Below are 19,227 nucleotides of genomic sequence, written 5' to 3' on the forward strand. Positions count from 1 at the left end.
TTTCCCCCAGTGGTTGAAATCCAATTTTTTTTTACTACCGGTTCAGTGGGCGTGGCTTGGTGAGTGTGGTGGGGCTTGGTGGGCGTGGCAGGGGAAGGATACTGCAAAATCCCCATTCCCTCCCTACTCCTGGGGGAAGGATATTGCAAAATCTCCATTCCCACCCCACTCTGGGGCCAGCTAGAGGTGGTATTTGCCAGTTCTCTGAACTGCTCAAAATTTCCGCTACCGGTTCTCCAGAACCTGTCAGAACCTGCTGGATTTCACCCCTGCTTTCCCCCCAATAAATAAATAAAGAGAGACAAATGACTGAGAAATTGTGGGTCAGGCAATCCCCACTGCAGTGTTCCCACTACCCCGCCGTTTCATGAAGATGAGCTGCAAATATTTTAATCGCATCCTGAGGCCACGAAGGAGAAACAACAATCCTGTGTCCGGTTGGAGATGGTTCTCCTTCAGTGTCCTGTTGCTGGAGAGATTGGATGACTACCAAGGGAAATGAGGAGTGGGAAGTAATTTGAGGAGAGGATGAGGATGGAGTTGGTCTAGGTCGGGGTCCCCAATCCCTTTTCCATGGCCCATTGGGAACCAGGCCATGCAAGCAGCGAGTACTCAATGCTCCATTTTGCACATGTCCGGGATTAGATTGTGCGCGCGAAACCAGCCCCCCCCCCCCCACCATCACTGCTGTCAATCAACAGAGCGGGAAAGTTTGAGGATCGTTGATCTAGGTGGCCGTACCACAGTACAGATAATCCTCGATTTACAATCCCAGCTGAGCTCAAAGTTTGTTGCTCAGCAAGAGAGTTGTTATATGAGTTTTGTCCCATTTCAGACCTTTTTTTTGGTCACAGTTGTTAAGTGAATCACTGCCGCTGTTAAGTAACAGGTTGTTGAGTGAATCAGGTTTTTGCTTCTCAGAAGATCCCAAAAGGGGATTACATGATCCCAGGACATTGCAGCCATCCAGGGGTGGGATTCAACCGGTTCGTACAGGTTCATGCGAACCGGTAATTATCCACCCCGGCGCTATGCTGTCCTACTTAGCTGTGTTTTTTATGCCGTGCGCATGCGTGTAAGCACACGTGAGAGCAAAGTGCATGCGCAAAAAGCCACATGCATGCGTGGGAGGCGCGCACGCACATTTTTCGGTACTGGGGCGAACCGATGGTAAAATTATGTGAAACCCACCTCTGCCACTGTCGTAAATACACGCCGCTTGCCACGCCTCTGAATTTTGATCACGTGACCACGGGGATATGCTGCAGCGGTCGTCGGTGTGAAAAAAAATGGTCCTACGTCGCTTTTTTTTCCCCCAGTGCCGTCGTAACTTCGAATGGTCACTAAATGAATGGTTGCAGGTGGAGGACTTCCTGTTGTGGAGTGTTGTCCGCTGTCGCCGGAGGGAGGGGCTCTTTCCCAGAGAGCAGAGAGATAAATCAGGGTGGAAATGGTGTTATGCAGGAAGAGGGTACAGGCAGACAACAAACCCCCCCTTCCCTCCCCCCCCCCCCCCCCCCCGGTCAGTAATTCACCAGGTATATCTAATAGTTATGCAGATCGTTGCTTGCGTCTGGCAAGATTAATGTCAGGCCCAAGGAGCCAAGAACAACGCAGGGAGTTCGTTCGGAGTAGTTTCTTTATTGTTATTTGCTGTGGTAGACAGGACTCAGCTCGTGAATTATATCCCATTCAAACATTGCAGGCCATGGAACCCCTTAACCAAAATCAATTAGTCCCAGAAACCCAGATCATGAGGCCAGGCTCTACAGACAGAATGTTGGGTATGTTGGAGGTTTTTTGGGGGGGCCCCCCCAAATGTTTCTTGTAGCATCTGTAGGAATCGGAGCATTCTGCAGAATGTAGTTTGAAAAAAAATCTGAATTATACAGAATACGCAGCTCAGATCAAAGAAGGGTTCTCCCTCCCTCCCATTTTCCCTCCTTTCTTTCTTTCTTCCTTCCTTCCTTCCTTCCTTCCTTCCTTCCTTCCTTCCTTCCTCCATCCTTCCCTCCCCCTCTTCTCCTCCCTTCTCCTCTTTTCCTCCCTCCCTCCCTCCTTTCTTCCTTCTCCTATCTTCCTCTCTTCCTTCCTTCCCTCTTCCTTCCTTCCCTCCCTCCCCCTCTTCTCCTTTCTTCTCTTTTACTTCCTCCCTCCTTCCTTCCCTCCCTCCCTATCTTCTCCTTCCTTCCACTCTTTTCCTTCCTCCCTCCCTCCCACCTTCTCTCCTTCCCTCCCTCCTTCCTTCCTTCCTCCCTCCCTCCACCCTTCCCTCCCCCTCTTCTCCTCCCTTCTCCTCTTTTCCTTCCTTCCACTCTTTTCCTCCCTCCCTCCTTTCTTCCTTCTCCTCTCTTCCTCTCTTCCTTCCTTCCCTCTTCCTTCCTTCCCTCCCTCCCCCTCTTCTCCTTCCTCCCTCCTTCCTTCCTCCCCTCCCTCCCTCCCCCTCTTCTCCTTCCTTCCACTCTTTCCCTCCCTCCCTCCGTTCTTCCTTCTCCTCTCTTCCTCTCTTCCTTCCTTCCCTCTTCCTTCCTTCCCTCCCTCCTCTTCTCCTTCCTTCTCTTTTCCTTCCTCCCTCCCCTCCCTCCCTTCTTCTCTTCTCCTTCCTTCCACTCTTTTCCTTCCTTCCTCCCACCCTACTTCCTTCCTTCTCCTCTCTTCTTCTCTCCCTTCCCTCCCTCTCCCTTCCTTCCCTCCCTCCTCTTCTCCTTCCTTCTCCTCTTTTCCTCCCTCCCTCCCTCCACTTTTCCTTCCTTCCTTCCTTCCTTCCTTCCTTCCTTCCTTCCTTCCTTCCTTCCCACAAAGATTCAAAATTAACATATTTGTCATGTCATAAAACCACCCTTCGTTGATTAGGGGCCAGAATCCTTGGTGTCATCTCTTTGAGGGGAGGTTAGGAGAGGCTGATGGCAACTTTAATGGCTGCAGCTCCCTTTACCCGCTGCATCAGCTGCGTTGAAGTCTCAGGGTGCTGAAAGGGTGAGGAAAAATTATTGTGTGGCATCCATATTCATAGGGGAGTCTTGTGGTTGCTTGTATTTCTTGTCTGTAAATAATCCTTGAATGGTTGCACTGCAAGTATAAACTGAACAGATCAACGTCCTTCTACTTCAGATATAACATTCATTTTTCGTTCCTTATATTTGATGACCCGTTATCAAAAACCCATAAAATAGCTCTTAGAGAGATACCTAAAAGAGCAAAGAAAGAACTCGGGTTTAAAAATAAAATGAAATAATAATAATAATAATTACAATAACCAGTAAAACCTGCATTTAAATATTAGGAAAAACAGTTGGTACCAAAGGAAGAAAGAAGAATAACATTGTTGAGGATCAAAGGGAAGGTAAAATAATGGCTATGTGAAGACATGCGCACACATCCTCAAAAGAACATATAAAATTGAGATGCATAAACGTTATTTAAACGGAAGGGCAGAAAGTAATGTTCCATCATAGGTCATGCATTTATTAATCTGCATGAGTGAGCTGCAGAACGGGGAAAAAGTTAGCCCAAACCCCTCCAACACTGGAGGATTTTTAAGAAGAGACTGGACAACCATTTGTCTGAAATGATATAGGGTTTATCCTGTTTATCCAACCTAGGGGTTGGACTAGAAGACCTCCAAGGTCCCTTCCAAATCTGTTATTTTGTTAGTGTCACAAGAGATTTCCTCCGTGTATTTCTCTGCAAAATAGACCCCCCCCCCCGAGTGCATCAAAACCCACCACTCTCCTTGCAAGCCTATTAAAACCTCCCAGAAAATTGTAATTTATTCTAGGAACGGGGAATATATTTTTGAACAGAACACCCATGCTCTTCGTAGCAGGGGGAGGGGAGCCTGTAAAGGGTCTCTCTCTCTCTCTCTCTCCCCCCACTCCTTTCTCCCCCCCCCACTCCATAGGCCCCGTTGGAAGCGAGACCCAGCATGGCATGATGCCAGGGCTATGCAAATGGTTGGTCGGCATGGCAACGGGTATCAGTTGCAGATGAATAGAGGCAGGAGGGTAGCTTAGGGGTCCCCTCAAAACCACGGTGCTCTTTTCTTCCCCATCGGGGTTAGGCTGGCCTTCGCCCCGTCTTCCTGTAAGGGGCTCCTTGTGCAGCTGGTTGGGTTCAAAAGCCTTCCAAGCAATTTGAAGATATGTTAATAAGGGAGCCGTAATAAGGAAAGGAAGATAAGAAGCGGAGTGGTGCAGTTCGCCTTTTACCTGGTAAGGGTCTCGGGTTCAGTTCCTGGCTTCTTCAGATTGGACCAGGAAAACTTGAGCATCAAAGCCCAGGAAAATTGAACCCGGTCGGGGGTCAGTGGGTTGGGAGCTGAGCTGTATAGATGACTCATAAAATTCAATATGTTTATTAGATTTTTTGTTTCTCTGCCTTACTTACAAGTAACTCAAGGCAATAAACATACAGTACATAAAGCTTCTTCGTCCGCCTCTTTTGCCCCCTACCACGACAGCTCAGTGAGATAGGCTGGGCTGAGAGAGAAGTGGGGTCCAAAGCCAGTTTTTCATGCCTGAGGCAGGACTAGAACTCACCATCTCCTGGTGATTGGCCCAAAGTCGCCCAGCTGGCTTTCACGCCTAAGGCAGGACTAGAACTCATGATGTTTGGCCCAAAGTCACCATCTGACTTTTATGCTTAAGGCAGGACTAGAACTCACAGTCTCTTGGTAATTGCCCCAAAGTCACCCAGCCAAGTTTTAAGCCTTAGGTGGGACTAGAATGTCAGTCTCCTGTTGATTGGCCCAAAGTCACCCAGCCGGTTTTCATGCCTAAGGCAGGACTAGAACTCCCAGTCTCCTGATAATTGGCCCAAAGTCGCCCAACTAGCTTTCATGCTTAAGGCAGGACTAGAACTCCCAGTGTTCAGGTAATTGGCCCAAAGTCACCCAGCCAGCTTTCATGCCTAAGGTGGAACTAGAACTCACTGTCTCCTGGTTTCTGGGCCCGCATCTTAACCATTACACCCAAACTGGCTCTTCAATATTGCTCCATAGAAATCCTTAAGAAAAGATGTTTTCATCCATCAGTTTTAGCAAACCTTTTGAGTATTGCTTTTGTTGCTTTCTGCAGCTTGGGTGCGATACACATCACACTTCTTCAACGGGGTGCCCTCCAGAAGTTCTGGATCCATTTCTAATTGTTTGCATCATTAAACTGCTCACTGTGATCAACCTGTTTATCATCCACCCCTCCCGTGGCACACACGAAGCAAAAAATCCTCAAATAACATCTGGAAGCACACTATGAGCATCTCAGAACATTGAGTTACATCCACAGAATGGTGGACCTGGACAAGCCCAATTCACTCACTCGTCTACCCATGGGAAAAACACTGAATGTGAAAGAAAAATGTAATAACCCGCCAAATATCTGAAGAGATATACTTTTTAAGGGACGTAGTGGCTCAGTGGTCGACAGCTGAGCTTGTCGACCGAAAGGTCAGCAGTTCAGCGGTTCGAATCCCTGGTGCCGCGTAATGGGGTGAGCTCCCGTTACTTGTCCCAGCTTCTGCCAACCTAGCAGTTCGAAAGCATGTAAAAAAAATGCAAGTAGAAAAATAGGGACCACCTTTGGTGGGAAGGTAACAGTCTTCCGTGCCCCTTTGGCGTTGAGTCGTGCCAGCCGTATGACCACGGAGACGTCTTAGGACAGCGCTGGCTCTTCGGCTTAGAAACGGAGATGAGCACCGCCCCCTAGAGTCGGGAACGACTAGCACATATGTGCGAGGGGAACCTTTACCTTATACTTTTTAAACTAGCATAGAATCTAAAAGCAATTTTTAGACTGGGAACTTGAAGAGCACCGAAGGGATTGATTATGGATATATTTGTGTCCCTCGGTGCCACATGTTTGACCCCAAGGCAAGAGATTTTAAAGCCTTGAGAAGCGGGCGTCTAATTTTTGTTTTTTATTTTATTAACGGAAACGTCTTTGGGAGATCAAATTTGACTGAACATTAAGATAACAATGGAATAAAAGTAACCAGCCACTGTAGGCCTGTTTCTAATAGCAGTAAGATTTGCATCCATTAGCAAATCATAATGTTTATCCCTGGGCTGTGAAAAGCTTCACTCAGTGATTTCAGCACATCAGGCTGCTGTTAAAAGCAGAAATCCGCAGACATAAAATGTCTTTTTTTTCCCCCTGTTTGGTTGATGGAGCTACCCAGAGGTAGACGCAGTCAGGTTCCACTCAGGTTCTCCAGCTGTTCGCGATCAACATCTGTCATACTTATAGTGACCCAACATCCTTTATTACTGTTGGAAGAAATGTTCCATGTGGGGAGAAAAACACTGGAAACATGGTGGCTGATTGGAAAGATGGTTTTTAATGGTGGACAGGACCACGTGGTTTGAGATCCTGGACAAAAAGGCACATGGGAGAGATAGATAGATAAATTTATACCCTCTCTTGGGCCCCACCTTAGAGCTTCCTGTTCCTGTACAAGAAATGTATCCCATTGGTTGTCAGACCTCCCAGGGGGTGGGGGTAACTTTGTAGGTTGTCTGTGTCCCAGGCTTGGTTGAGCCTTGCTGGGTGATGATGTAATGAAAGGGCTTTGGGCCATTCCTACTATGGTTCTGCCTGAAGGAGGTAGATCTTTGTTATGTAGAATGGACTGGCCCAGGCCTTAATGGCCCATTGACAAAGGGGGGGGATGGGTTTCTGCCTCCCTTTTAGGGGAAATATTCTGTCCTTTTAATATTTCCTAAAATATCTCATTTTCCTAGGGGAGGGGTGGGTGCTAACTTCCTACATTACAAAAGATCCATCCTTTCTTTCAGAGAGCTGCCAATCGGACCAATTTCATTTAATTATTTATTTTCTTGGTTTGTGCTCTTGAATTTTTGTTTGTAACAAGCAAAGTTATAAACATAACAATTGATTCTTTTTTTAAAAAAAAAAATCCTTATGAACCTCTTTCAGATTTGCGACTTTTTTCAGGTTTGCCCTTAATTTTTTTTCTAAGAAAATGTGGTTACTATGGATATTCAGCTAATATTCAGGAATTAAAGACCTCCAAAAACAAGCCATGTTACTATGGATATTCAGCTAATATTCAGGAATTAAAGACCTCCAAAAACAAGCCATGTTAACGTTTCGTTGGTATTAGATTAGCATAATATGCTGATCTTGTCTTTGTAGTTTGAAACATGGTTCGGGAGCAAACTTAACTGTCAGCCAAAGAATAGGAATGGCGGATGTAATCGAGTTAATGCACAACAATATATTGTAAATATGTAAATAGTATCAGGTATGTGGGGCTAAAAGAGAATGACCTACCCAAAATCATCCAGCCAACTTTCATGCTCAAGGCGGGACTAGAACTCCCAGTCTCCAGGTGATTGGCCCAAAGTCATCCAGCCAGCTTTCATGCTCAAGGCGGGACTAGAACTCCCAGTCTCCAGGTGATTGGCCCAAAGTCATCCAGCCAGCTTTCATGGTCAAGGCGGGACTAGAACTCCCAGTCTCCAGGTGATTGGCCCAAAGTCATCCAGCCAGCTTTCATGCTCAAGGCGGGACTAGAACTCCCAGTCTCCAGGTGATTGGCCCAAAGTCATCCAGCCAGCTTTCATGCTCAAGGTGGGACTAGAACTCCCAGTCTCCAGGTGATTGGCCAAACGTCATCCAGCCAGCTTTCATGGTCAAGGCGGGACTAGAACTCCCAGTCTCCAGGTGATTGGCCCAAAGTCATCCAGCCAGCTTTCATGCTCAAGGCAGGACTAGAACTCCCAGTCTCCAGGTGATTGGCCCAAAGTCATCCAGCCAGCTTTCATGCTCAAGGCGGGACTAGAACTCCCAGTCTCCTGCTGATCGGTTCAAAGTCACCCAGTTGATTTTCATGCCTTAAAGCAGAACTAGAGCTCACTGGTCTCCTAGTTTCTAGGCAGAACCTTCCCCGTTACACCAAGCTGGCTTTGCTTTTCTGCATGGAGACAAAAGTTGTAGCGACTGTACCGTATATAAACACTTCCTCGTCGTGACATCCCAAGTTTTTACAGGATCAAGCGATTGACAGGCGAACAATAGCAGATCAGGCATTTACGTTTCGAATGGTTGGCAGCAGTAACTGTCTTGCAGCCTAAGGCACTTTTACAAGAAATCTCGCAATCCATTTGAAAGGTGCGATTTGGAGAAGGTGTTTCTTGCAATGGAGGAAACAGGTAAAGCTGAGATGATGGCAGATATGCCACCTTTGGCAAACCGCATCTATTTTTGGTTGGCACTTGCTGATTTCATTATAAATGTGTGCGGAGGTAAAATTGCCCACCGCTTGGCGATGCAATTGACATTTCTTTTTAAAGCTGGTTATTTTGTAATGGGGAAGAAAAAAAAAATCAAAACAGTTCAAAATCATCCCAGTGTTAAATGCAGATGGAAAGCCCAAATGGAGGTGAGGAATTCACAGTTCAAGAGCTCTAGAGTTTAATCAACTAGTAGCAAAATAAAGTCAGGCAAATCAATAGAGAAAGATTGATAGTAATATGAAAAACAGAGTCTAGACCAGTGAGGGCTAACCTTTTTGCTGTCACGTGCCAAAAGTGAGGGGAACGCGGGGGGGGGGGGGGGGGGTCGTACACATGCGTGCCCACACCCATAATTCAATGAGCCCCGTCCCCATGCATGCATGTGGTACCCCTGCACTGTCACTCGCGTTTTTGTATTTACCAGATGAGCTCATATTTTTGGATTTTCAAACTTACCGTAGCTTGCCAAGTTTCTTATCAGTAAGCTAACTGCGCATGTCCACATTCCTTCACTTTCTTCTAACTTTCTTTGTTCTCCTGCCAAGAGGTCCGGCCGCAGAGGGATGGCCGGCAGGAACGTTGCCAAAATGTAATTAATTAGATCAGTGAGATGTTTTATTTTCTTTATAACAAATAAATGAGTTTTTCTTAGAAGATGTATCTTCGGGTTTATTTTCTTAAGTATGCTTCAAGGAAAAGCCTCGATTCATCCTCTAAATCAAGGTGTGATTACCCAAAAGCAGAATGGGATTAATTAGCATCCTGACATGCACTCCCCCCACTTTGGCACATGATGGCACAGTGGGCTCAATAGGCCCGTTTTTTTGAACTCCCCAGGTTCCAGAGGCTTTCTAGGAACCTGGGGAGGGCAAAAACAGCCTTCCCCACCCCCCGGAGGCCCTCTGGAGGCCGGAAGTGGCCTGATTCCTGACTTCTGGTAGGACTGGAAGGCCTGAAAATCAGTTGGCCAGCATGTGCATGCGCGCTGGAGCTGAACTAGGGCAAGGCTTGCGTGCCCACAGATATGTCTCCGCGTACCACCTGTGGCACGCGTGCCATAGGTTCGCCATCACAGGTCTAGACCAGAGGTGTCCAATTTTGGCAACCTGTGAATTTCAACTCCCAGAATTCCCCAGAGCCAGAGCCATGTCTGTCTGTACTTCAGAGTATTAAAGCATTATTTTTATTTGCCTTCGTGGATTGATGGAGATGAAGCTTTTTAGCCTGAGGTGCATCAACACCATATTTACTAAACTCAATGCTTTCAATGCTGGGACCAATGGTATACTTGGTTGAATAATAGAATAAAAAGAAGATAAGGTTAGTGTAGATTTTATATCTTATTTGTATATTTTGACTGAAGTTAATATATTGTGTAAAGCTCCCGTTGCGATCTGTATGTGAATAAATACTTTGTTTGTAAAGAAATAAATAAAAATTCTAAAAAAAAACAAAAAACCACCATATTTACTAAACACCTCAATACAGGCAGTCCTCAACATACGACCACCATAGAGCCCAACGGTTCTGTTGCTAAGCAAGTAGGTGAATTGTGCTCCATTTCATGACCTTTTTTTTTTTTTGGCTACAATTGATAAATGAATCATGTGGTCCTTAAGCAGATCTGCCTTCCCCCCCCCCCATTGACTTTGCTTGTCAGAAGCTGATTGGGAGATGGTGATCACATGACCCTGGGACAACGCAACCGTCATATATACATGCCAGTTGCCAAGCAGCCCGAATTTGGATCATGTGATTACGGGGATGCTGCAACAGTCATAAGTTTGAAATGGAAAGTGGTCATAAGTCACTTTTTTCAGTGCTGTTGCAACTTCAGTCACTAAATGAATGGCTGTAAGTAGAGGAACTACCAGTAATCTGTTTTGACGAGGGCGTAATTCACAAGCCTGTCTCTTTGAGTAAATTCTGATGACACCATCAGATATGTATCACATGGAGATTCTCAGCCATCCAGGTCAGGGTTGTCCCAAAGGTAATTTTTTTCAAAAGGCAGCTGGAGGTTTTCCTTGAAGACATTTCACTTCTCATCCAAGAAGCTTCTTCAGTTCTGAACTGAAGAACTGAACTGAACAGAACTGAGGAAGCGTCTTGGATGAGAAGCAAAACATCTCCAAGGAAAACCAAAGAAAGTCCAGTTGCCTTTTGAAAAAAAGCACCTTTGGGGCGATTAGATCAGGGGTGAAATCTAGCAGGTTCTGACAGGTTCTGGAGAACCGGTAGCGGAAATTTTGAGTAGTTCGAAGAACCACCAAATGCTACCTCTGGCTGGTCACAGAGTGGGGTGGGAATGGGGATTTTGCAATATCCTTCCCCTGGAATGGGGTGGGAATGGAGATTTTGCAGTATCCGTCCCCCAGGAGTGGGGAGGGAATGGGGATTTTGCAGTATCCGTCCCCCAGGAGTGGGGAGGGAATGGGGATTTTGCAGTATCCTTCCCCTGGAGTGGGGTGGGAATGGGGATTTTGCAGTATCCTTCCCCTGGAGTGGGGTGGGAATGGGGATTTTGCAGTATCCTTCCCCTGCAGTGGGGAGGGAATGGGGATTTTGCAGTACCCTTCCCTTGGAGTAGGGTGGGAATGGGAATTTTGCAGTATCCTTCCCCTGCAGTGGGGAGGGAATGGGGATTTTGCAGTATCCTTCCTCTGCCACGCCCACCAAGTCACACCACGCCCACCAAGCCATGCCACTGAACCAGTAGTAAAAAAACTTTGGATTTCACCACTGGATTAGATGCGTATATTTTTAAAGGGGGGGGCTCAAATTCATCCCTGATTGGTGTCTTGTTGCTTTTCATCTTAGCGATCCCTCCCCCAATGGAGACAGTTATCTTGCTTGATGTATTTTTTGCAGCAAAAAGAAAAACGATGAATGATGGCTGAAGTGTTCAGCGATGATCCAAAATACCGCACTGTATATATATATACTCTTTCCTGTGTCTCTTGTTTGATCGGAACCTCTTCATTTCCTAAAAGGACTTCGCTGAAGCTCTGATCTCACTATAGTCCATGTTAGATTACCTCTACAGCAATTGCACGGAATTCACAAACTTCCTATTGCTCTCAAGCCAAAAACCAAGAAAATCACATTATGTCGATCAAGGTTCAGTGAGCACAGCCATGGTGGATGGTGAGCCATGTTTTATAATTGAACGCAATGTGTGAACCCAACCATTTGCGACCGATTGATTGATTTATGTGCCAGCAAGCTGGTGTTCACTCTTAGCAAACACAGATAGATTTTCTCTCGGAGTCTCTTTTCCCAACCTGCTCCTTCAGGTCCCCTAATTATGTATTCATTGCTACTGTAACTGAGTCTGTCCACCTAGTTCTTCTCTTCTCTTCTCTTCTCTTCTCTTCTCTTCTCTTCTCTTCTCTTCTCTTCTCTTCTCTTCTCTTCTCTTCTCTTCTCTTCTCTTCTCTTCTCTTCCCTTCCCTTCCCTTCCCTTCCCTTCCCTTCCCCTCCCCTCCCCTCCCCTCTCCTCTCCTCTCCTCCCCTCTCCTCTTCTCTCCCCTCCCCTCCTCTCTTCCCTTCCCTCTCCTCTCCCCCTCCCCTCCTCTCTTCCCTCCCCTTCCCTCCCCTCCTCTCTTCCCTCCTCTCTCCTCTCCTCCCCTCTTCTCTTCTCTCCCATCCCCTCTTCCCTTCTCTTCCCTCCTCTCCTCTCCTCTTCTCTCCTCTCCTCTCCTCTCCCCTCCCTTCCTCTCTTCCCTTCCCTCCTCTCCTCTCCCCTCCCCTCCTCTCTTCCCTCCCCTTCCCTCCCCTCCTCTCTTCCCTCCTCTCTCCTCTCCTCTCCTCTCCTCTCCTCTCCTCTCGTCCCCTCCTCTCTTCCCTCCCCTTCTCTCCCCTCCTCTCTCCTTTCCTCTCCTCCCCTCCCCTCCCCTCCCCCCTTCCCTTCCCTTCTCTCTCCTCTCCTCTCCTCTCCTCTCCTTCTCTTTCTTTTTTCCTTTTTTCTAGGGATGACATGATACCAGTCTTCCAGTATCTAAGAGGCGGCCACAAAAAATTCTCCAAAGCACCTAAAGGCAGGACAAGAAGCAAGGGATGAAAACTAATGAAGGAGAGAAACAACCTAGAACTAAGGAGAAATTTCTTGACAGGGAGAACCATTAATGAGTGGAAGGTCTTCCCTCCAGAAGTTGTGGGTGCTCCAATACGGGAGGTTTTGAAGAAGAGATTGGACAAGCATTTGTTTGAAATGCTTTAGGGCAGTGATGGCTAACCTTTTCCGAACTAAGTGCCCAAAGCGTGTGCACACGCGCGCCTGAACCCCCAAAATGCAATGTGCCTGCTGCCCCCACGCATGCTCCCTGCCCCCGTGCATGCGCCTGTGGCTCCTACACCCCCCCACATGAACCACGTCCCCCCACATGACAGATCAGCTGTGCGGTGTGGGAGGCTGGCGCATGCACGGGAACTGAACAGGGGCAACGGCTCGCATGCCATCAGAGATGGCGCTGTGTGCCACAGGTTTGCCATCACGGCTATGGGGTCTCCTGCTTAAGCAGGGGGTTGGACTAGAAGACCTCCAAAGTCCCTTCCACCTCCGTTATTCTGTTATTCTTTCTTTTTAACTTTTCCTAGCATTTTCCCCGCTTCTCATAATGTATCCAAAGTAGGCGTCTATGGAGATTCTCAGTCCTCCAGGTCATGGTTGTCCCGAAGGTGATTTTTTCAAGAGGCAGCTGGACTTTCTGGTTTTTTTCTTCGAAAATGTTTTGCTTCTCCTCCAAGAAGCTCATCTTCAAAAAAAAGCCAGAGAGTCCAGTTGCCTCTTGAAAAAAGCACCTTTGGGATATTATCCAAAGTAGGATAAGTTGATGCTGGTTGTTTCTATATTCCCCAGTTTCCCACAATACTAACAGGATTAGGATTCCCCCCCCCCCTCTCCCCACGTGTCTCATATTAACATTTATTGTTCTTAGAAATGTAGAAGTAGAAGATAAGTGGAGATATTTTTACAAAGATGAAACGTTTGAAGTTCCCTAGAGGTAGAACTTCATTGGCTTTTCAGCTTGAAAAGTCAAGTCTTTTTTACATCTGTTTACAGCTAACTCCAGGTAGAAAATCCGTGATCTCTTTTGAGCCATTATAAATGCTTAAGTGACATTTTTCACCCTCTGATCTACAGACAGGTAATCCTCGCTGAAAGACTGTTCACTTAGCAACTGTTCAAAATTATAACACAGCCTTTCTAAAACTACTTATGACCTAGTTCCAGAGTTCTGACGGCTGCAGACACCCCTGTCCCATGACTGCACTTCAGGGGCTTGGTAACCAGCTCACCTGTATAGCCAGTAATAGCAGTCTCGTGACTGCCATTTATTTATTTTTTTCCAGTTTCCGGCCTTTTCAACTGTTAGCAGCAAAAAAACACCCAGAGGAACATATGGATTCGCTTATAATGACCATGGTGCTCAGAGGTTGCCACAAAGAAGAGGGAGTCAAGCTGTTCTCCAAAGCACCTGAGGGTAGGACAAGAAGCAACGGGTGGAAACTAATCAAGGAGAGAAGCAACCTAGAACTAAGGAGAAATTTCCTGACAATGAGAACAATTAATAAGTGGAATAACTTGCCTCCAGAAGTTCTGAATGCTCCAACACTGGAAGTTTTTAAGAAGAGATTGGACAACCATTTGTCTGAAATGCTATAGGGCTGTGATGGTGAATCTATGGCATGCGTGCCACAGGTGGCACGCGGAGCCATATCGGTGAGCACGCGAACTCAGCTCGGGCACACATGCGTGTGCTGGCCAGACTGGAAGTAGGGAAACAGGAAGGCCCATTTTTTGCTCTCCCCAGGCTCCAGAGCCTTTCTAGGAGCCTGGGGAGGGTGAAAATGGCCTTCCCCCCTTGGAGGCCCTCCGGAGGCCGGAAATGGTCGGCAAACAGGCCATTTCCAACCTCTGGATGGCCTCTGGGGGGGCGGGGAGGCCGTTTTTGCCCTCCCCAGGCTCCTAGCAAGGCTTTGGAGCCTGCGGAGAGCAAAAAACAGGGCTACCGGGCCATTCACGTGCCAAAAGCAGGGATAGTGTTATGAAGTTGCGCGCGCATGCACGGGGGGCAGGGCGCATAGAATTATGGGTGTGGGCATGCACGTGACCCCCCCCCACGCTCCCCCCAATTTTGGCATCTGATGGCAAAAAGGTTAGCCATTACTGCTATAAGGTTTCCTGCCTAAGCAGGGGGATGGACTAGAAGACCTCCAAGGTCCCTTCCAATTTGATTATTCTATTCTATTCTAAAGATCTATGCAGAAAAGTCATAAAATCGAGCCCGGTTGCGTGGGTACCCTGATTTATGACTTAGGTGGAAATTTGGGCTCCTTTACAGTTCGACTCTCTGCATTCTCATGAACAAAGGCGAATGTACGTGTCCCAGGATAACGTTGCAGAATCCCATCTGAGTCGGTCACCGTGACCCGAGGTTTTGTCTTCCGAGCTTTCAGACTCTTGCTGGAGCCCATCCTCAGAATGCAGAATATCTGTGTTCTGCCTCATCTCCAAATTTTAAAAAGTGATTTCAGATTATCCTCCCCAGTTCTTCCTGCGGATGAGAAATCGGCTGGCAAACTGTCTACCAAAACAGCGATAGGAAGATCGCAGCATTGTTTCTAAACAGCCTGGTGCGGCGCAGATGTAGCCGCTTTCTGAATCTAGAGCAGAACGGGATGAATTTTGCTCCGGTGCTCATGATAGGATAAACCCAGTAATTATAGCGGAGATCTTCTCGCTTGTCTTAGAAAAATGAGTAAGCAATATTTATCCAGGGGGCCCTTTGTTAACCGCGTTCCCCAGTGACAGATTGAATGTGAGTTTTGGGGGGACAAAGAACAGGGGAAGAAAATGTTGGTAGGAAGGTTGAATATATTCCGATGCGTAAGTGTTCCTTTTTTTTTTTTTGCCAATCGCACTATCAAGTTGCATGTGGAAATTAGTGGACAAAAACCCCAGGTGTTGTTTTCTAGCGTTCGCTTTCAGTCACAATCAAGGGAGCTTGTGTCTCAGCCTTTCTGGTTGTAATTATATTTGGGCGCCATCTGCATCACCTCCTTTCGTTCCATGTTAATTCAAGGGGGGGGGGGGGAGGGAATAAAATATTTCACTTCAGTTGTTGGGGGTTTATTAGCATGGAATTTGTTTGGATGACATCCCAAGCCAACTGTCGCACTTCTTCCGAGGGCCAGAATTAGGACCTTACTGGTGTGACGTTAGGAAACATTCGCAAAGTACGGTCACGATAGGAAGAGAATATTTGGTAGCTCGGGGTTTGAACTGTGGGGTCCTTGGGGTTCTCTGAGCTTGGTGGTTTTCTTGCAGACATTTAATTACCCAACTAAGTAACATGATTATGCAGGAGAGGAGAGGAGAGGACAGGAGGAGGGCGACGACTGTAGAGTCCTTGATTTTCTCTGTGTCAGTTTTGGAAGCCATATTAGGCCGGAAGCTTCTATGCTTCCATCTTCTCATGTGTGGGACAGTAGGAGGGGGGATTTAGTAGAGGGTCTTTAGACATAATAGCATTCGTCCTGTCGGTCAAAGTCAGGCCGATCCTGCATCTGGAGAAGGAGTGATTGGAGTGATGTCTCGAGATGGGACGGAGGGTGATTGGAGCATGTGATCGACTGAGGAGTGAGGGGATGGTTTTGGGGGTTTTGATTTACTGAGGGAAAACTCGGACCTCTCAGATTCGGGTTTTCCCATATGTGCCAGTTTACCTATTCTAGTAAATGGAACTTTGAAAAATGCTGGCTTCAGAGATTTACTTGGAGTTGGGAGGTTTTCTGGAACGCTGAGCTTGGTGGTTTTCTTGTGCAGATATTTCATTACCCAACTAGATAACATCATCAGTGCTAGAAGTGAATGGGGTATGAGGAAGAGGAGGAGAACTGTGCAATCCTTGGTGCTCTCTGAGCTTGGTGGCAGTGGTGGGATTCAGACGGTTCTCTCCGGATCGCACGAACTGGTAGCGGCGACTGTGGGAGGCTTCGCCACCTGCCCGGATGTAATGCGCAACTACTGTGCATGCGCAGAACGCAGAACGTGCGCGCTCATATTTGCAAAACGGTAGAGAAGGTAAGTGAATCCCACCTCTGCTTGGTGGTTTTTCCCCAATACATTATCAATGCTAGCTGTGAAGGAAACAATGGAAATAAGAGCCGTGGTGGCGCAGTGGTTAGAGTGCAGTATTGCAAGCTACTTCTGCTGATCACGGCTGCCAGCAGTTTGGCAGTTCGAATCTCACGAGGCTCAAGGTTGACTCAGTCTTCCATCCTTCCAAGGTGGGTAAAAACGAGGACCCAGATTTTGGGGGGCAGTAAGCTGACTCTGTAAACTGCTTAGAGAAGGCTGTAAAAGCACTGTGAAGCGGTATATGAGTCTAATTGCTATTGCTAAGTGCTAAGTGCTAAGTGCTAAAATAACAATGAAAGATCTGCAACAAAACCACCAAGCCCAGAGAGCACCAAGGATCCCAGAGTACGATCAATTATGGTCTGAGAGTTCTCCTTCCTTTTCTTTTAGCATCCCAGCTGTCTTTGCAGGAGGCGGCCAGCCCACCCTTTCTGAGGGTTTAAAAATGTTTCTGTAAAAAAATAAAATTGAAGCAATGCAATGAGCTGTTGGGCTTTGAGCCACCCCAGATGAGATGGCGGAAGGTTAAATCTCTTTCTTGTTCCACCCACTGAGCTTCATCTGCACCCAACAATTGGCAAACATTTGGATGATGTTTGTCTGAAATGATATAGGGTCTATCTATAGCAGAGGGTTGGATTAGAAGACCTCTAAGGTCCCTCCCGACTCTGTTATATTCTGTTAAAAGAAGAGTCAAAATCAGGAAGAGACAAAATGCTGGAATTGGAACATCTCATTTCTCTCTCATCCTTCTCTGGAGGCTGAAAGGAACATGCTGTATCGATTAACCCAAGGTCTAGGTTCAGAAGAGACACTGAATTGTGGCTTAGAGGAGTACACCAAGGCCCTGCTCCTTAGCCACAATTTAACCCATGGTCTGAGCTCAGACAACATGCCACGGCTAGCCAAAACATGGCCTGTATGTTGTGTGAATCAAGAATACACAAGGCGAAAGAGACGTAGAAGGCCACAACAGCTGCTTTCCCTCACAAACATATTTGGAAGTACAGAGAGTTAGTCCTCGACCTATATGACCATACCGGAGCCTGCCCATCGCGGCTGTATGTCCTAACAGTCATAAAACCGGTCAGCCGCTTTTATGATCTTCTTTGTGGTGGTCGTTACATGGAACCCGCGGTCTTTAAGCGGACCAGCGGTTTGTTATGGGTGCAGTTTTGCCAAAATTGGAATAAGTGCCAGGTTTTGGCGAAACTCTCTCCGAAAAAATGGTTACGTTACCATGGTAGGACACTACAAATGTGGTTGTGTTGCCAAGAGCTTGAAGTTCTGTCACGACGGAGGGGAGCCAACCATCAGAACTTCAAATGCAAGTCATAAAAGTCCCTTCTTTCAGGTTGGTTATAACTTTGAATGGTCGCTAAGCAACCGCTTATAAGTCAAGGACTATCTGTAACCAAATTTTAACCAGCTGTATTGGTTTGTCTCTTCACAACAGGTCCAGTTTCAGCCTCTTGGGAAAATTAATTAAAAGCCTGACTAGGTGGCTCAGTGACTAAGACACTGAGCTTGTCGATTAGAAAGGTTGGCAGTTCGGCGGTTCGAATCCCTAGTACAGGTCTCCTGCGTGAGCAGGGGGTTGGACTAGATGACCTCCAAGGTCCCTCCCAACTATGTTACTGTTAATTGCCCACCCCTCATCTATCATAAGCCTCTGAACACTGTCTCTCTCTCCCTTCTCTCTTCAGGACATCCAAAACATACTAGAATCAACGCCATCTTTCATATTCAGATACTCCCATTTCATTCCTGCTCTGTTTTCAGATTTTGTTTCATGGAATAGAATACTTTGGGAAAGTAACGCTCCTTTTACCACGGTCGCTCAGCAGTTTGAAAGAATATCAGCTGCTCTCTGTGGAGCATTTCAATATGACTTTCCCACAGCAGATTCCAAAGTTCAGGAAGTGTGAAAAAATTGATAGGGTTCCAGGGTGAAGAAAGATTTAGGCCAGGGAGGGCAGTCGAACTTTGGCAAATTTAAGACTTGGGGATTTCAGCTCCCAGAATTCCCCAGCCAGCCATTCTGCCAACTGGCTGGGGAATTCTGGGAGTTGAAGTCCACAATTTTTAAAAGTTGCCAAGATTGGACTGTGCAGTCTTTGTCATTCCTACACAAGGGATTAGCATTGAGGGAAAAGCAGTAAAGAACATGTCAGAAATAGGTGAAATTGGAGAAGGGAAACAGATTTAAGGAATGGGGAGGGTTCCCCAAAAGAGCTTTTTCCCACAGGAATATAATTGATGGATGGCGATGAAAGTTTGCACATTTCTGTCTCACTCTCTTTCCGTTGTATACATCCCATCCTGGTTTTTTTTTGGGGGGGGTCTCTTTAACATCTGTGGTGGTGCCGCAGAGATGGAAGGACAAGGGAATTCTTAAGGCCATTTCCACATGTGGAAAACAGCTGCATCGGAGGTGTTGAAAGAAACCAAGGGTGAAAATTTTGATTCTGCAGAATTCCAAGCAAGTCACTTTTTCTGACTGGTCTGTGTCCTGAGATTTCCCTTCTGGTCTTTTTTTTTTTTTTTTTTTTTAATTCCATTTTATTCCACCGACTGGGTTAATTTCTGAAAGCATTCTGTGTTTTGCAGAAAACTTAACCGGATCCTTTCAGGCCCAGATTTTTAGCACACCAGTGGCTTTATATTAATCAAACTGGACTTTACGTGATATAGGAGGAAGGAGTATTAAATATGCAATTCTCCTTGAGTTGTTATAAAAATAATAAAGGTGGGATAAAAATGAAATAAATATAATGGTCAGAAGCCACAGAAACCAAAACGGCTGTTATCCATTTAAGCTATCCAG

The 19,227-nt window shown here is 46.5% G+C and overlaps 1 protein-coding gene across 1 annotated transcript in view; it reads left to right on the forward strand.

Moving 5' to 3' along the window:
* Positions 1 to 19,227, forward strand: part of CADM4 (cell adhesion molecule 4) — a 169,042-nt gene that overhangs the window by 104,425 nt on the left and 45,390 nt on the right. The window lies entirely within an intron of this gene.

This window comes from Pituophis catenifer, unplaced genomic scaffold, assembly GCF_029215685.1.
Source record: "Pituophis catenifer annectens isolate HBS135680 unplaced genomic scaffold, rPitCat1.0.hap2 SCAF_9, whole genome shotgun sequence".
Taxonomy (NCBI): Eukaryota; Metazoa; Chordata; class Lepidosauria; order Squamata; family Colubridae; genus Pituophis; species Pituophis catenifer.